Source organism: Triturus cristatus, chromosome 4_1 (assembly GCF_964204655.1).
Source record: "Triturus cristatus chromosome 4_1, aTriCri1.1, whole genome shotgun sequence".
Classification (NCBI taxonomy): Eukaryota; Metazoa; Chordata; class Amphibia; order Caudata; family Salamandridae; genus Triturus; species Triturus cristatus.
The window spans coordinates 699,355,971-699,371,942 of NC_140585.1; the positions used below are offsets into that span (position 1 = coordinate 699,355,971).

The 15,972-nt window shown below is 40.0% G+C and overlaps 1 protein-coding gene across 9 annotated transcripts in view; it reads right to left on the reverse strand.

Moving 5' to 3' along the window:
- Nucleotides 1-15,972, reverse strand: part of FOXP2 (forkhead box P2) — a 261,057-nt gene that overhangs the window by 164,011 nt on the left and 81,074 nt on the right. The window lies entirely within an intron of this gene.

Sequence of the window (15,972 nt, forward strand, 5' to 3'; positions counted from 1 at the left end):
TTGATATTTAGAGTGACATATTTTTGGAAGAAGTGGAAAATGTGGCAATGGTTATTCCCGTCAAGTCACATTCCTACAGTACCCCAGTGCATGGGCTTGTGCAACAACTAGAACACACTGCCTTACGCTTGTAAGAATAGAGCTGGAACCAGATAGTGTAGAGCACTTATTGAGTGGATGACACTGTAGACCCTGTTCTAGATCAAGAGTCGGCCTCCCCGAGACAGCGATGATATAGATAACTCAGTAGGTTATTGTGCATGTGCTCGCTCTATCAGCATTACACAGAGTTACTATTTGCCATCCTCCATCGGTCTCTGACAAGCCATTACAGACAACACCAGCACAGGTCTCAATCACTATGTCCACTTCGCCTTCAAGGGTAATACTATTTTGGGACCACTGTCCACAATATAGAATGAGCCTCATGACTTTCAAGTGGCTCTTCAAGGGATACTGTGGAGTAACATAGAGATACCAGCCTTGGGTTGGTGCAACCTGTCCGTCATGATCATTAAGCCAAATGACGGAGGGGGGCAATTAAAGAACTAATCATGTTGTTTTCAGTTTGATTATTATGATATGTCTATAATATTGAATGTTTGGTTGTACCCAAAATGCATTCTATTGTTGACCTGAGCCTAACTGAAGGGATTGGACATCGGTTAGTTTAATTATGCTCATCAGAATCCAGCAGAACCTTGTTTAACGGCCCGTATCATCAAGTCTAAAACACTTGGGGAAATTAGGACAGAGACCATGTAAAACGCTACACAACCAAGTCCTCCTGCATGGCGGATCCTGATAGTTATCGGCTTTGCTTGTGAAGGGTCAAGGCTTGGCGATGAGCTCCCTCTTTTACCAATAGCTTGGAATTTTAACAGCGGCATCCATTCTCATGCATCGTCGCGGGTCTGTCCAAGTGCAACCACTGCTATTTCATTTAGAAATGTTTGAAAATACTTACAACACTCTCTCCACTCTGCATGCAACATTGGGTGGCTTTATTTTTGTTGCAGAAAATATATTGATCAAAGATAAAGGTGGCTTTATTTATGGTGCAGAACATATAGTGATCAATAGTATAGTGTTTTGAGGTCACACCTGTACCCTTTTTTTCTGATGACTTAGTACCCATCTCAGGAAATACATGGCTTTAGTTTGTGATTTAAAAGCGCAAATTGTGATTAGGAACTGAAGCTGGCCCTCCCAGTTCCATGAAAGCAAAAGCCTTTTGCTTCCTGTATTTGTTCTGGAACAACCACAAACAAGCCAGGTACATCTCAAAACATTTATCTAATAGGTTCAAAATAGGAGCAATCCTTTCACAGTTTATTTGACATGTGCATGAAGTGACAATTGACAAGCCAAATATTAGCATCGGCAGTACCTCAAATCTGATTCTAAATCTTCTACGAAGAGGCAAAAATTGGCCCGCACACAATAGCACCTGGTTAAAAAAACTCACAGAACCCTGAGCACAGGCCACAACAATATGAAACACGTACACCACATCATATTATCAGGCTGAAAAGTGAAAATCAATATTATGGTGTTAAAATATAGAAAGAGCCAGGAGCAGAAGCTGAACCACAACCAGGCAGTCAGCGCTTAAGTATTTTGTAAAGACATGAAATTGCTCATTGGTGGTAAACACCCTCCTCTATGCTATCTTATCATTCATTGGGTAGGAAGAACCTTTAAAGCAACAACAGTTCAAGTGGTGAGACAGTTGTGAAAAGTGACTCTAACTGTGTTGCAATGCTTTTTTAACAACGAATAACCTCATCTACAAGAACATTGCCACAGAAAGCCCAGGTTCACCCTCACAGCTGTTTAAAATGGCCAATAAACAGATGAGGATTTGCATCAACATCATTCGGAAAAAACTCTGGTACACACTGGAATTAGGTATCTGAATATTTTAAGACTTGAACTACAAGAAGCAGGGAGAGAAGTGGTTTGCACTCCTTAAGTGCGCAGACATGCTTGGCTGGCCCTGAACAGTCCTGTGCTCTTTGCATCTTCCCCACCAGGCTTGCTGTACACAGATTGGTGAGGAACTTGCAAAGCCTCTCAGTCCCCGTCTGAGCGCCAAACCACGGTGCTCAGACCAATCACAATGCTGCATTGCAGCGTTGTGATTGGTTCAGGGGAGCCTGGGAGCCCAGGTGCTTCTTACTGCCGGCCGGGACTGCGGGAAGATGATGAGGACGGAGGAGAGGCTTGGCTGCCAATTAAAGGTAAGTCTGCCACCCCTCCCTTCCCCGCCTCGGCATCCGAGTATGGTAGAAGCCGCTACTGGCCATGAAGTGGTTTTATTTTTCATCAGGCGTCATTACTTGATATTAACTTCATTTGCACAAAGTCTACTAGATAAATAAGAACAGATGCTAGCATAATGAACAGAACTAATATATTAAAATATTTAAATCTAATAGCACATAAAGACACTCAGAATGTATGCGGAAACAACTTTGCTCTTTGTTAACTGGTCTGACAATGATGGCAGAAAAAATATGAACGGTAGGATTTTGGGGTGATGACATTCAGGAAGGACTTGGCAAATTATAAACATAATACAACATATAAGAATATAAATGTAATTATTCCCAATTTTTTGTTAATCTTAATTAAAAAAAAAAGTGTCTGCCAAGTTAAGGTATGTGTTTCTCCAGGCAGGCCACGTGACTGTCTGCGGAATTTCTGTCCTTTTACCAACAAGCAAATAAAAACATGATTGAAAACCGCAACCAACGGGGACCTCTGCTGATCTGTGACATACCTTTTGGCAAATGTAATACTCTGTTTACACTACATATTGAGCATCCTTGCTCTCAGACACACACTGCATTACAGAAGGCTCGTCGCTTCGGGCACACTGCGAGCAATAGACAAATACAGTGCCTGGCAATGTAACATGACATTCACATATGCAATGAATAAGAGATGAGTCGCAATAAAATGCGTATGAATTATACCACGACAAGGCGCGCAGTAATGCTTAAACAATCACATAAAAGTTGGTGAAAATAATGAAAATGTGGAGACATTTAACTTTCTGGAAAGTGTATTGATTTTATGTTTACTGGAGAATAAATATTTATGATCTATTGTGCTTAAGGGGGATATTGTTCTGAAGAAAAAAAAAATACCTTGAAACTTATAAACGGAAACACATTCATGATTAATTTTTTTAAAAAGAACTTGCTACCGTCGTTCAGGAAAATAAAGCATGGGTATAATAAGAGCATTTTATAGTACAAACAGTAAGCCAGAATGAAGGCATCCCTATGCTCACCAATATTCATTTTAATGGAAAAACTATGCCACTGAGTGAAAATGAAATAATTGGACCAGCTGGCAGATCCTCGACAATTACCACCTGGGGGAGGCTGTGACACCTTCATCGGTACCTGGAATCATTGAGGTCAATTTTTCACAGAATAAACAGATTCGTCGATTTATGTTAAATACGCTGCACAGAAGTGATCTGCACTTTTTTGCCAGGTGCACAGTTAAGTATTTTAGGCATTCACACGTGTTTGAGCAGCGCACTCTGGCAAAACAAATGTGGAATTGCCTGATTTTCTTCCTCCTTGTCCTCCACACACTATAGTTATAAGTGATGCAAAATGGCGCCTGCCTATGAACATTGGCCCCACATATGTCGGAATATGAAACAATAAAAGCGTAGTTTGCTTAATACCAATTATTTTTAAAGTAAGGACATTTGCATCTAACTCATTTCCTCTTTACTTCCTTCAAATTTGCTTCACGTAACTCACTTTAAATTTTCTGGGTTTGTAACTAAAATGAAACCTTTGTTCGTTTCCGAAGACTAAATGATGATAGGCTAACAACTCCAACTCATCATGCGCAAACTCATGACTGACTTATCTCTGGGATTGCATAAAGCCAGCTTTCACCAGTGCAAGCTCTAAGGTGTTCACAACATATGTAAACATATATTCATTTATGTGCGCCAATGCCGCAATACAAGCTTCGAGGGGAAGGATGGAACGTGCCTCCACCATGCCATTGGTTCTTTGGTTTGACACAGTTGGACAGAAGTGAAGCACAAACAAGTCATTCAGAATTTGAGGAAATTAAGAGAGTCTGATTCTGATTTAAAGGTCCTTAGATTATAATAAGTGGTTCTTGCTAATAATCTTAATCTTGATCTGATCATCTTTCACACCCAGAAAAAACGGAACAGCAGTAACCGCACTCTTTTTTTTCATTGTCTGCATAATTCGACATGGTCCTGGCGGAGTATTGTTAAAATGTACAGTTTTTTGTCTTCCTCTCGCATCGGTTTCACTAGCCTGGTGAGAACTTTCCATGGTCATTTTGTAGCACTAATGAGCAATGTCCATTTCCTCTTAAGAAATGTCCACTGCAGGTTACAAACCACCCCTACAGTATATGCAGGTGGTCTATTTCACACAAGTGCTGCTTTATATAACATGACAGAGGCAGAAAAGAGAACAAGGTAATGGAAATTTGCTAAAATTCACCACTATGTGAATATTCACTGTTGTAAGCAGCTTCAGCAGTGTAGCACAGTTTGACACATCAATGCAAGTGCTGAGGTCACTTACACAACACTTGTAAATATGATAACAATACAATAAGAAGTGCAAAGGAGTTGCACAGGTACATTTCTCCTCCCAAAGGCATAGTGACACAGTAAAAGACCAGCCAAAAGTGTGGCAGGGTGAAGTGTGGATGTACTTCAAAACTGTGGGCCTGGGCAACATTTTATTTACGCCAGAGTAATCAGCGTAATTTCAATACATTTGTGTTACTCATGTGATGCAAAATTACCAAAAATTACATTATGCCAGCTTGAGAAATGTTTTATACTCTCATGCAAATATGCCTGCCTAAGAAGAGAGCATGAGCAACTGCTGGCGGCTGCTGTTCCTGTTCTGTTGCATTTAGCACTATTGTCTTAGCACAAAATGAATTTTCAAGTCTATTTTGGACTCAAGGGTGTATTTTGCGCTATGAAAATAGCCATAAATGCAGGGTTACTCTCCTTGTGTAAATTCGTATAATCATGCATAAGTTTGTAGTCATTTTGCAAAATTATAATATGGCAAATTATGCCAAGTACACCCACCCCTACAAAAACGGGTACAAAACAGAAAGGGCTTAGAAATTCATATGACAACAGGCGCAAGGGAGAAGTCCTGTCAAATGAGAAAATATTGCCAAATGTGCAAGAATGGGAGCTGGTGACATAAGCAGTTGCCATGGACCTTTTAGGCAGGGGTACTGTCTACTGCTGTACAAATTGCCCCTCATGAATGAGGAAGAACATGGAGCAGTAATCAAGGTGGGCAACTTGAGCAGCAAATACACAATTTTTAGAAGGTCCAGGTTCCACCTACACCTGGCTGGAGAAAGCTAGTTTTTAAGCAGGGATCACCTATTAAGCCCCTCTCATGCTGTCAAAAGCTAAAAAAAAACAGATGCGGCATAGGTCAGGAGGTTCCTCTGAAGGCACAGATATCATCGCCGTGCCAGCAGTAATCTCTAAATATGATGGGTGGTAGTCTGTCAGGTAGGCGGAAGCAATGTCTTCTACTAACCAAGCTCTAAATCAGGCCCTTACCCTGCTTCCATCGTTCCAGCAATGATAGCAGCATGATACATATTTGGTAGTTCTCCTTTTGTTCAATCTCAGAACAAGTCTTTTCTGAACTGTAAGCCTCACAAAAAGCAGCTTTTATATATGTTTCCACAGGATAACTTTCAATCAGTTCTACTGTGCCGGGTCCAGTCCAGCTCACCACCATTTACTCTGCTCTCACAGAGGATTTAATCAAAAACAATAGTAGCAATAGATCTCATTTCTTTTACTACACACCCCAAAATGTAACCTACTTGAAGTTAGTTCCATCCAGCACACTGTTGATTGAATGTTCTGCCCAATACTTGTGGTACTGTATTTTATTGTAAAATAATTTAGTATTTCATGACCCAGTGAGGGGCACTAAAAAACATTATCACGACATCATGGGTACAAGCATGTTTGGCAGTGTGTTGTATTTGTTGTGATCTTATGCAGTTTGTAAAGAGAGCAGAACTATCTCTCAGATCATTCTAGTTGTGGAGGCCGAAAGTAAACACAGAGGAGCTATTGTTCAGATAACACAGGTCCTACACGTAGGGTTTTAAGGCAGCAAAGCTATCACTCAAGTCATAGTGGTCTTGCAAGTACAGTGTAACAACAGCTGAACCATTGTTCAGGTCACAGTTGACTTGCAGACACCTGTTAGAGGTTAAGAGAGCAGAACTATATCTCAGGTCACAATGAGCTTGCTGGTAAATTGTAAAGACAGCAGAGCAAACGCTCCAATCTCAAAGGTCTTGCAAATAAAATGTAGAGACAGCAGAGCTATCAATCAGATCACATAGGTCTTGTGCATAAAGATTAAAATGTCATAATTTATCTGGTTTCGTCAAGACTGGATAGAAATGACAAGAACTTCAGACAGACGATAATCACTTATTTTACATGAGAAGTGACCAACATACAATTCCTGGGACACATTGTGTGGTTCACAATTTTATTTATAGTTAGTGTGATAAATCTTTGAATCCAGTGGGAAAGAGTTGACATGTGTTCAGATTTCAATAATACTTATACATTAAAGGTGGGCCCAAACAGAGAATTATCTATGGGGCTAAATAAGAATTCTGCCCCTTTAGAATCAAGGTCATACACTGGTAACAAGTCCCTTCAAAAACAAAAATTGAAACACCAATGACACAATTGACAAACAAAAGGCAAAGATAACTGGAGCAGAAGGATACAATCCAAAAAGAGTTATTCTTAATGTTTTGAATCTTTTGAAAATTCTTTGGTTCACCACTCCTATTTGTTCCAGTGGTTCCCTATAAATATTTTTGCTCTTAACTGTGTCCATCCCTGATCTTTTTCCTTCTTTCCTTGTCAATTTTACTTTTTGTCTGACAATATATGACACATTCTGTCCCTGATAGGCTGGACTGACATCTGCCAGGGATAAAATGTTAGTATTTTTAATTCAAAAAGTGAGCAGCCTAAAACTTCAAAATTATTTCTCTCAGATTAAACCCTGTGAACATTCAATAGAGATAATGCTCAAGGAGAGTTGTACAAATTGTTCATATCTTTAACAGGTTTTGAGTTTAATTATTATTTGGGTCTATTGATACATTCACTTGCATAAAGTTCGATTACTCTCAGGGTTTTATAGGCTAGTAGAGTTCACATTAGCAAAGTTAAAATGTATTAGTATTTGCTTTTGCTCACATAACGTCCAGAGGAAGTTATGAATACACTCTCCTACACTTACTGAGCGACATATGATAAAATAATTTGTATTCTGGCCAGTAAAACTATCGTTACAAACAGTTTACCTGGCTTCATTTAAATATCTATAATTGATTTCGTAAAAGAGAACTCAAAAAGAATGTCACTGTGATCATGCTAAAGTAGAGTGAGGTGGTTCTTGAATAGAAAAATAGTAAAATCTGACCTGTAGTGCGAGTAGACACCAGGACAGTGTGCAATATATTCAGATCGTTTTATTTTGCTGGGAATTTTGTTTCCAATTAATTGTTAAAGACTGCTCATCTTTCAGTAAAAGAACCCATGAATAACATGTACATCTCAACTGATCAGGACTAAAAAAAAAAAAAACAGACAACACGAAAGAAAGTTTTTAGAATAATATCTTCGTTTTAGACAGCAGAGGTAACACATAGGTGACACAAAAAATTAAAGCACAGGTCTCAGACAGCAGAGATATCTTGCACGCTTAGACCTCTAACAGCAGAGCTATTGCCTCTCCAACATTTTCTGTCTGAGACCGCAAAAGGCAGGTTAATTGCTCAGGCTGCAGTGCTTCTATTGCACAGCTAACTAAACATAACATTGATCTACTTAGTGGATCGCACAAGATCACACTGAGTAAGCAATGATTTGCAAAGAACCTCCTTGAAAGCCAGCCCCCAGTTGCTTGTCCACCCTACTTAACCTCTTCACCAATGAATACTGCAACACCGACTTCCGGTATGCAGAGTTAATTTGGACTATGTGTTTACCTTGTATTCATTCTGGTTGTGTATTACTTTTGATCCACAGTCAGTGTCACTCATTTCTCATTTTTGCTGATCTCACTTTCCTTAATCCACTCTCTCTGGCCTTTTCTCTCTCTTGATTTTCCATATCTTTTGTCATCCATTCTGTCTCACCAACTGTCTTGTTAACCTCAATACTACACTGAATAGGTGTCTCTTTGGAATCAGGAAATCCCTATATAAACGCCTGTTGCAAGCAAATTGGGACATAACATTGTCCAAAAATGTTTTAGGACTGAATTGTTATGAATTGCATAATTAGCCTACAGGCGATTATTTTTGTCCCTAAAGATTAAAATGGCAAAGTGTGAAAAGATTTGTGAATTATCCTAGATTGTTCACTGAATCACAGCACATTCTCAGCGGTATTTATATTAATGGTACTTTGGGCCTGATTACAAGTTACACATACTGCTGTTGCTGTACATATTCAGGCAAAATGTACCTTACCTTAAAGCCACACCAGTACTGTGCAGTTAAGAATGAGTCAGATCCTATGGCATGGGAATTTACTGTGTGACCCACATTTATTGGTCATAAAAACTCACAGAATTCCTGATTCAATTGAGTTCAATGCACTGCGATCTGCTGTGAACAGGTGGCAAATGTATGCTGGGAACTCTGCGACGTGTGGGGTAACAGAAGGTGAGAAGTAGGAGGAGGGAAGGAGAAGATAATGTCTGGCATGGGGAATCATTGAATGCTCCTCCCTGCCAGAAAACAAAATTGGGGAATGAGGTTTGACTGCTGCTGCCAGAATTACAGCAAGTTAAAATCAGGTTCAATGTTACAACACCAGGAAAAAACAATGCGGGAACACAGGCCCACTCATAATGTGGCAGAGCCAAATTTCAATTTTCTAATTCTGCTCCACCTGACCCCCACAGAAGATTTATCAATGCACTTATAGGAAAATATGCATTTTTCACTATCAACCTTGTGCATATCTACTGCTGTTATAGCCTCTTTACTAAAATTCCTTTCTTTTTAACCCCCTTACATATCAATACACACAGCTATTGGCCTGGCAGTCATGGCAGACAGTATTTAGAATTACTAAAAAAACAACCCAATTTCCGTTTTTATCCAAATTTTAAAAAAAATACAGACAAGAAAATAAATGTTTTCTGCCTGTATTTAAACCTATTGCGCCAGCACTTCAAGTATATGAGGCCAAAGCCATTAGCTCGGTGCTCTATGGCTCAGAGCTTTGGGGCAATGGCAATTTAGCACCATTAACGCTCGCCGAGAACAAATTTCTTCGAAACCTCATCGGCCTTCCCAAAAGCACACCCATGAGGCCTCTGCGTTGTGAGCTAGGCAGGAAAGCCATTTCAGATATGGCTAGACTAAGACCCATTTTATACTGGCGGCGCATTTGGGTCACCCCTGAACTCGCTCACTACGCAAGGGGCTTCCTGGATTTAATTAATCATGATAAGTTCCACAAGATAGGTTGGTTGGGGGATTTGCGCAGAATGCTGGGGATTCTAGGCATGAATGAGCTATGGGAGAATCCAGAGGAGGCTTTGTTCCCGACTTAAGCAGTTATAAAAACAAAGTATTGGGAAATGGTAGAACATCAGGATTGGAACGAAGCCGATTCTTCTACCATGGAGGGACTATTTCTTGAAGTAAAAGCTTCCCCCTTCCTTGAGCCCTATTGGGATATTATAACCAAACCCCTGGATAGGAAGCTATACTTCCAGCTTAGAGTGGGATCCCTCCCAATTAGATTACTAACTGGAAGATGGGCAGAGGGTAGTTCCCAAGCCTGCCCAGTCTGTAAAACAAGTACTGAGACCACTGCCCATTTACTCTTTGTGTGGGGGGCTTATTCAGCCCCCCGACGTGTCTGGCTGAGGGCTATGTGCAAACAGCTAGGCACGAGAGAGAGCGGCATCGCTCTTAGGATTATTCGCACCAGTCCTTTAACATTCATTGCTGTGGCAGTTGCTAAATTTCTGGGTTGGGCTTGGGCCATTAGAAGGAAATCTCTTGCCTAACAGTAGGCTAGGTGAAATGAATATTAGTCCATTGCCCGTTCCCCCAGTCAATGAGAATCTAGTCTCTTTGTGTTTATACTGGCTAAATAACTGCAGTTGACATGATTTCTAGTTTTCATTGATGAATTTTAATATTATTGATGCCATGATGTTTTATCATTTTAAAGATTTTACAAGAGATTGTAAATATGTTATAAATGTTTCATGCTTTTATCAGTTTTTTTTATCTCGAATAAAGCAATTAAATCGTATTTATCTGTAAAAATCAGTCAAAATGGAAAACAGGGAGCCTTACTCATAATCCTGTTCTTTATGGCTGGCTATCAATCTATTTAAAAACGTGCATGCACCATCTATTGGATACTTTATTTGCTGCACACATTTTCATCTTCAGAATATATTTAAAAGTCGAAACGTAAAAAAACAAAAAAAAAACTCGACTTGCAATTTCATGTCACTACTAATGTATGATGTTTCCAAGTCAAGGCTCATAGACACCTGACACACTGACAGGTTTTACACAGCCAGCGTTAATGCCAGACAACAGCAAACACGTTTCCACCTACACTATTTTGTTAACAGCATGGTAGTAACCTTTCTAACCTTATCTGGCACCAGTACATAATTAGATACACAGGAGTGTGACTCCAATTGAAGGTGTTGGCATTGTAACGCACTGTGAAAATATTAACTATGAGGTTAACTCCAATTTTCTCGTGTTTAATTAAATGCACGTGCTACTAATAAGGTAACCTACTGTTCCTTGATAGTACTAATTAGCTAAAAGGCGAGTGCACTCGCTCACTGCAATCTGAACCTAAAAATAAGGTTCATGTATGCTAATTGCAGGCAATTTTAAACAGTACAACTTAAAGAAATAGTCATAATATAAGAAATTGACTGTTTCACAACTGAACAGCTGTAACTTTAGTTAACAGACAAACGATCACGGTTTTTGTGCAACTATTTTGTGAGGCTTGCGAAAAAATGACCGTGATCTACACAGACTGCACAGTAACAGGCGAGTTCTCTGTGAGGGGGAAATGCCAACTAGGATTCTTTTGAGCAACACAATCCAATATTTAGTAAAGCTCACTGTTAATTAAGAGGCAGGTATATTGGAACTCAGAATGCAACTGCAGCACCGAGTTGAGTATATTTTAAACCTCACAAAGTGTGGAAGAGAAGGAATACACCTCAAGACATTTCAAACTAAGAGTCTTTTTGTTTCTTAACATATTTAGTATAAGCGGGTTCCTCTTTAAGAATTGATCTCAGTATATTTTTTTTTAATTAAAAAAAAAATTCCCTAACCGTTCACTAGGTGTGTGCGAAATGCACATAATCTGCTTTCGTGTAATTATGGGAAATTTCTGCAAAATTACATAAAATTGCACGTAATTACATGACAAGCAAATACATCATTTCAAACTAAAAAGTGCAAAAAACAAAAATATCACAAACAGCAGCCAATCACGGTCTGTTGTTTTCCTCTGTTTACTGTAAATTTTTACCATGAACAGGGCATGAATGGTGTAATTCGGGGAATTTCGTGAAACAAGCGTAACACTGAGATACCTGAAATTACATGATTTACACGAGCGTAGCATACAATTCGCCGAGAACTAGAAATAACTCAACTGAAGGTTGCAAGAGGGATGCAGACTAATACACTGTATGAAACAACTTATTCAATATCATGGTCTGTCAGCAAAAATGTCCTTCATTCTTATTACCTTGTCTAATATCCACTTCCATTATACAGGCAACTAGAATTATACTGACTTTAAATATATATTGACTTAAAATATGTTTCTTTATAAGTGAACTGAGAATCGGCTAACACAATCATATCTCCCAATAGCTGGTCTAGTAGAAAGAAAACAAACATGCCATTAAGTTCATATTTCTTCAAGGAGAGGGTATTAATATTCTCGTGGATTTCAAAGTGCAAGTCTACCTGCTTCCTCTTTCTAGGATTCTTTTCATGCCTTCACAAAAAACGGTCTTTTTTTAAACGTAGGCCACTATCACAAAACGATGCACTATGACACAACCATTTAAATTGCGTTTTACAGTGTTGCAGCCAGGTAACTGCACTTAATTACACACACAGCAAAATAAGCTTATCAATTATGTGCGCACTGAAGCATCACCTGTATGGCGCAAGCACTTTGGCCAAACTGTTTTTTGGCTATTTTAGCTATTGCCTGATTACAAAGAATCCATATTTCTCTAGGAATTGAAACAAAGGGGGTTGTGGTTTCTCGACACAAATCGACTCCGTGAGGCCCATTCACAAAGATAAATGTAGTCATAAATGGACAGAAGTTTTCTTACTTATGCCAATTGGCAATTCCCAAGGGACTCCTGGTGGGCACAAGTCTTTTTGGGGTGATATTTCTTCCACGAGTGCAGAGACCATCACCCTGTCAATCCCACTCAATGGGAGGGATTGAGGGCACTCCTGGGCTTCCCAAGGCATGATGAGCTCTTTAGTATGTGAACGTGCACACGCAGGTATGATTGGTGGCATTCGCAAGCTGCTGACACTCCCCTTTCCAGCTTGGAAAGGATCAGACTTTTACTCAATCCCACCCCAGGGTCAGAAGGGGGACGGATCTTTCCCATATTTGGTGGGGTGTATGCGAAAGGATTTCTTCATGGTGAATAATATTTTTCCCACAAAAAAAGAAACTGTTGATGGGTGTCTGCACATAGGACTCCATTCCCCTTTGTGGAATTAATTTCAATGAAGGCCTTATCAAAAGGAGACGGACACATTTGTAATGAGTATTGTAAACTTTGATATCAAATAATGTCGGGATTGCATAAAGATGTGACGAGGCCTCTCATGTGGCTGATTGTCCCGTCTTAGTACAGCACTAAATGTAGCTAAACAATTCCTTATAAACATCAGTAGTGTAGGACATTCAAGTTTAAGGATGTGTCTAAAACCTTGTGTAAACTGTGATATATATGGGGATACGTTTTGTCAGAGGATTGACCTTTGTGCTTCTTTTAAAAGGTAAATCTATTTTCATTTGTCAACATCCCCAAAACATTGGTAACAACTGGAGAATCAGCCTTTTCCAATAAACCAAGTCATGAATAAATGTGGTGATATATCCAAAGTCAAACGAGGCTGGCTTCGCAGTGATCTCCAAATCAAAGCAAGAGTGTGTGATCTGAAATGAAAAAAAACACTAGAAGGCTCTTAGCTGACTATTTGACTAAGCTATTAAAAATCAGACAGAAACGTGCTGTAGGTCAGTGACAGAAACCCCCTTGGGACACCCCATTCTTCCAAGTCTTTACAGGGGGTTGGATGGGAATTTCCTTACATAGACCACTTAGTCTGCAAATGCAGTTCTTATTTATAAATCTAAATCTCTGTGATCTACATAGCTGCCTCTCTCCTAAATGTAGGGAAACTGTATTTTTCAGGCGGTTTTAATGAGGTATGTGATTGTTTGATGTTGCATCACGTATGGTTTTGTTATATTTTTATGCATACAAATGTTAAAGTTGCATGTTCTACATAAGTCAACAGAAACAAATCTGCTTACCACAATAATTGAGCGTAGGTTTGATGTTGATGAGGCAGTGAACCTGCATGTATTTCCAAACATGAAATTTAGAATTTTCTAATCAAGGCAAAATATAGACTTTTAAAAAAGATATTGAGTCAAGGAAATCTATACTCAATAGCATAGTGATGTTCCTCGGTAACATCACTGGAGTGAAGGGACGGCTCCTTTCTCTTCTCCTTGCGATTTACCTCTTATTGCAGAGATCAGGTCTTTAATGCCATTGGGTTCTGGCACCCTGCAATCAGCAGAATATTGCAGCAAGGTACACATCTATTTTAGGAATGCAATCTTTTCAGGTGGACACGCCCACTCTCTGTTTGATGACTGTAAGGCACCAGTAATGGAAGGTGCACTACTCAGCAGAGCAGAGGCTTACCCCAGCCTGATTTGTCTTCTTTACTTTCAGCGCGATAGCTTATAGTCAGTGCTTAATATGTAAAAAACAAGAAGTGCCAGGGCCCTTGTTCGGAGGACCTTTCAGCTTGCACCGCACATTGCCCCTGCCAGCACTGCCAATGGCAATACCAGCACAATCGCTTATCATCACACTCTTAAAAGTGTGACAATTCAGCCTACTCTAGGCCCCCAAAGCTTTAGGAAAGGCTTCGGTGGCAGTCAATAGTCACTTTAACAGAGCCATCATGTGGCAGACAGGTACAAGCCAGGTGACAATTAAGTGTCGGTGTTGAGCACCGGAAACCACTGGCTCAAATTAAGCACTGCTTATAGCTTATAAAAAGAACAGTATTCAGCAACAGCGTAAGGATTAATATTTCAACTGGGTAAAATGCATGTTTGTGAGCGACGGTGTAACGATTATTATTGCAACGGAGAAAAAAAAACGTTTGCCTGTAGTGCCCACTTCATTCAGCACAAAGGTCACATGTGCAGGTCCCTGCAGCATTATGCCTTCTTTTCTGCCCCGTGCAGCAAGATGGCGGACTTATTTCGTTTGATGGAAGAACTGACCTTGCAAGTCTCTTCCATATGTTTCACCTGAAAGACGCAAACCAGGTGGCAACTTCTAGATTACTGCTGTAATTAATGTGTTGTGGGTGTTTATCTTGACAGAAGATGGACTTAGCAGCAATGTGCTTGAGGACTGGACATGTTTTTTTCTGTTCTCTTCTGGTCGCATGCTACCATAGAACTGCCAGTGAGAAAGACCCAATCAGGGCTTTGCTGTTTCTAGTTTAACTTTGTATTTTGGGAAGAACCACTGGAGCATTGTGTATTTGAAACCTCATTGAGGATCATAGGACTGCGAAGGTTGAGCTTGGAAGCTTAAAGAATCCACGTGGCCCAGTGAAAGACATTAGCTTCAATAGGCATCTGACTGACCGAACCTCTGCGCAACAAAGAGTGAAGGTGCAGAGGAAGAACCGGATGTTGCATTAAAGCTGGGTAGGGAAAGCATGGACAATGCCCAGAAATCCTTGCAATATGCATCTGTTACAGGCTTTTTCTTTCACATTTATTTATTTATTTATTTAACAAGTTTTATATAGCGCTGGCAAGACCCGGAGGTATCAGAGCGCTTTACAAGACGATCCATGAGTTACAAGTTACAAATTACCACACATTACAAGAGCAAAGTAAGACATAAGAAAAAAGAAGCAATGTTACGATCGTAAGTCAGAGGTAGAGGAAGGGAAGGGGACACAGCAGGGAGACGGGGAGCACAGTGCCCGATGTCCAACTGGGGAGGCGACGGCCGAGGGGATAAACCAGGGTCGATCTCCTCTATAGCTGTCTAGGCAGCTCCACCGGGCATCAGCCATATTGCTCGGTCTCTGAGCACAGTTCGTTTTTAAAAGTCTTGCAGCGCTGCCCCTAGGTCATCTCTGCATTGTTTCACGCTACACTACCTACACAGGCTGCCTGTGCCAAACAAACAAATGAAACATCTATTAAATTATCTAGGGCACGGTTCTCCAAAGTTCATCGCGGAGGACCGGCTCCATGCCAGATTTTTAAGATAAGTACATTTATCTAAATGGGGTTATGCTGAAAATCTGGCACGGATCTAGCCCTTCAGGACCCACTTTGAAGAACCCTGATCTAAGACATCTACAGGAAGCCTTTAGTGCTAAACAGCTACCATCACACTACAAAGGGCAAGAAATAGAACTGGTACTATGACAAAGAAAGGAAACTGCTGAAGAAGGACTTGGTGATGAAACGGACTTGAAAGGGTGATTTAAAATAAATCAACTTATCCCATTTGTAATTTC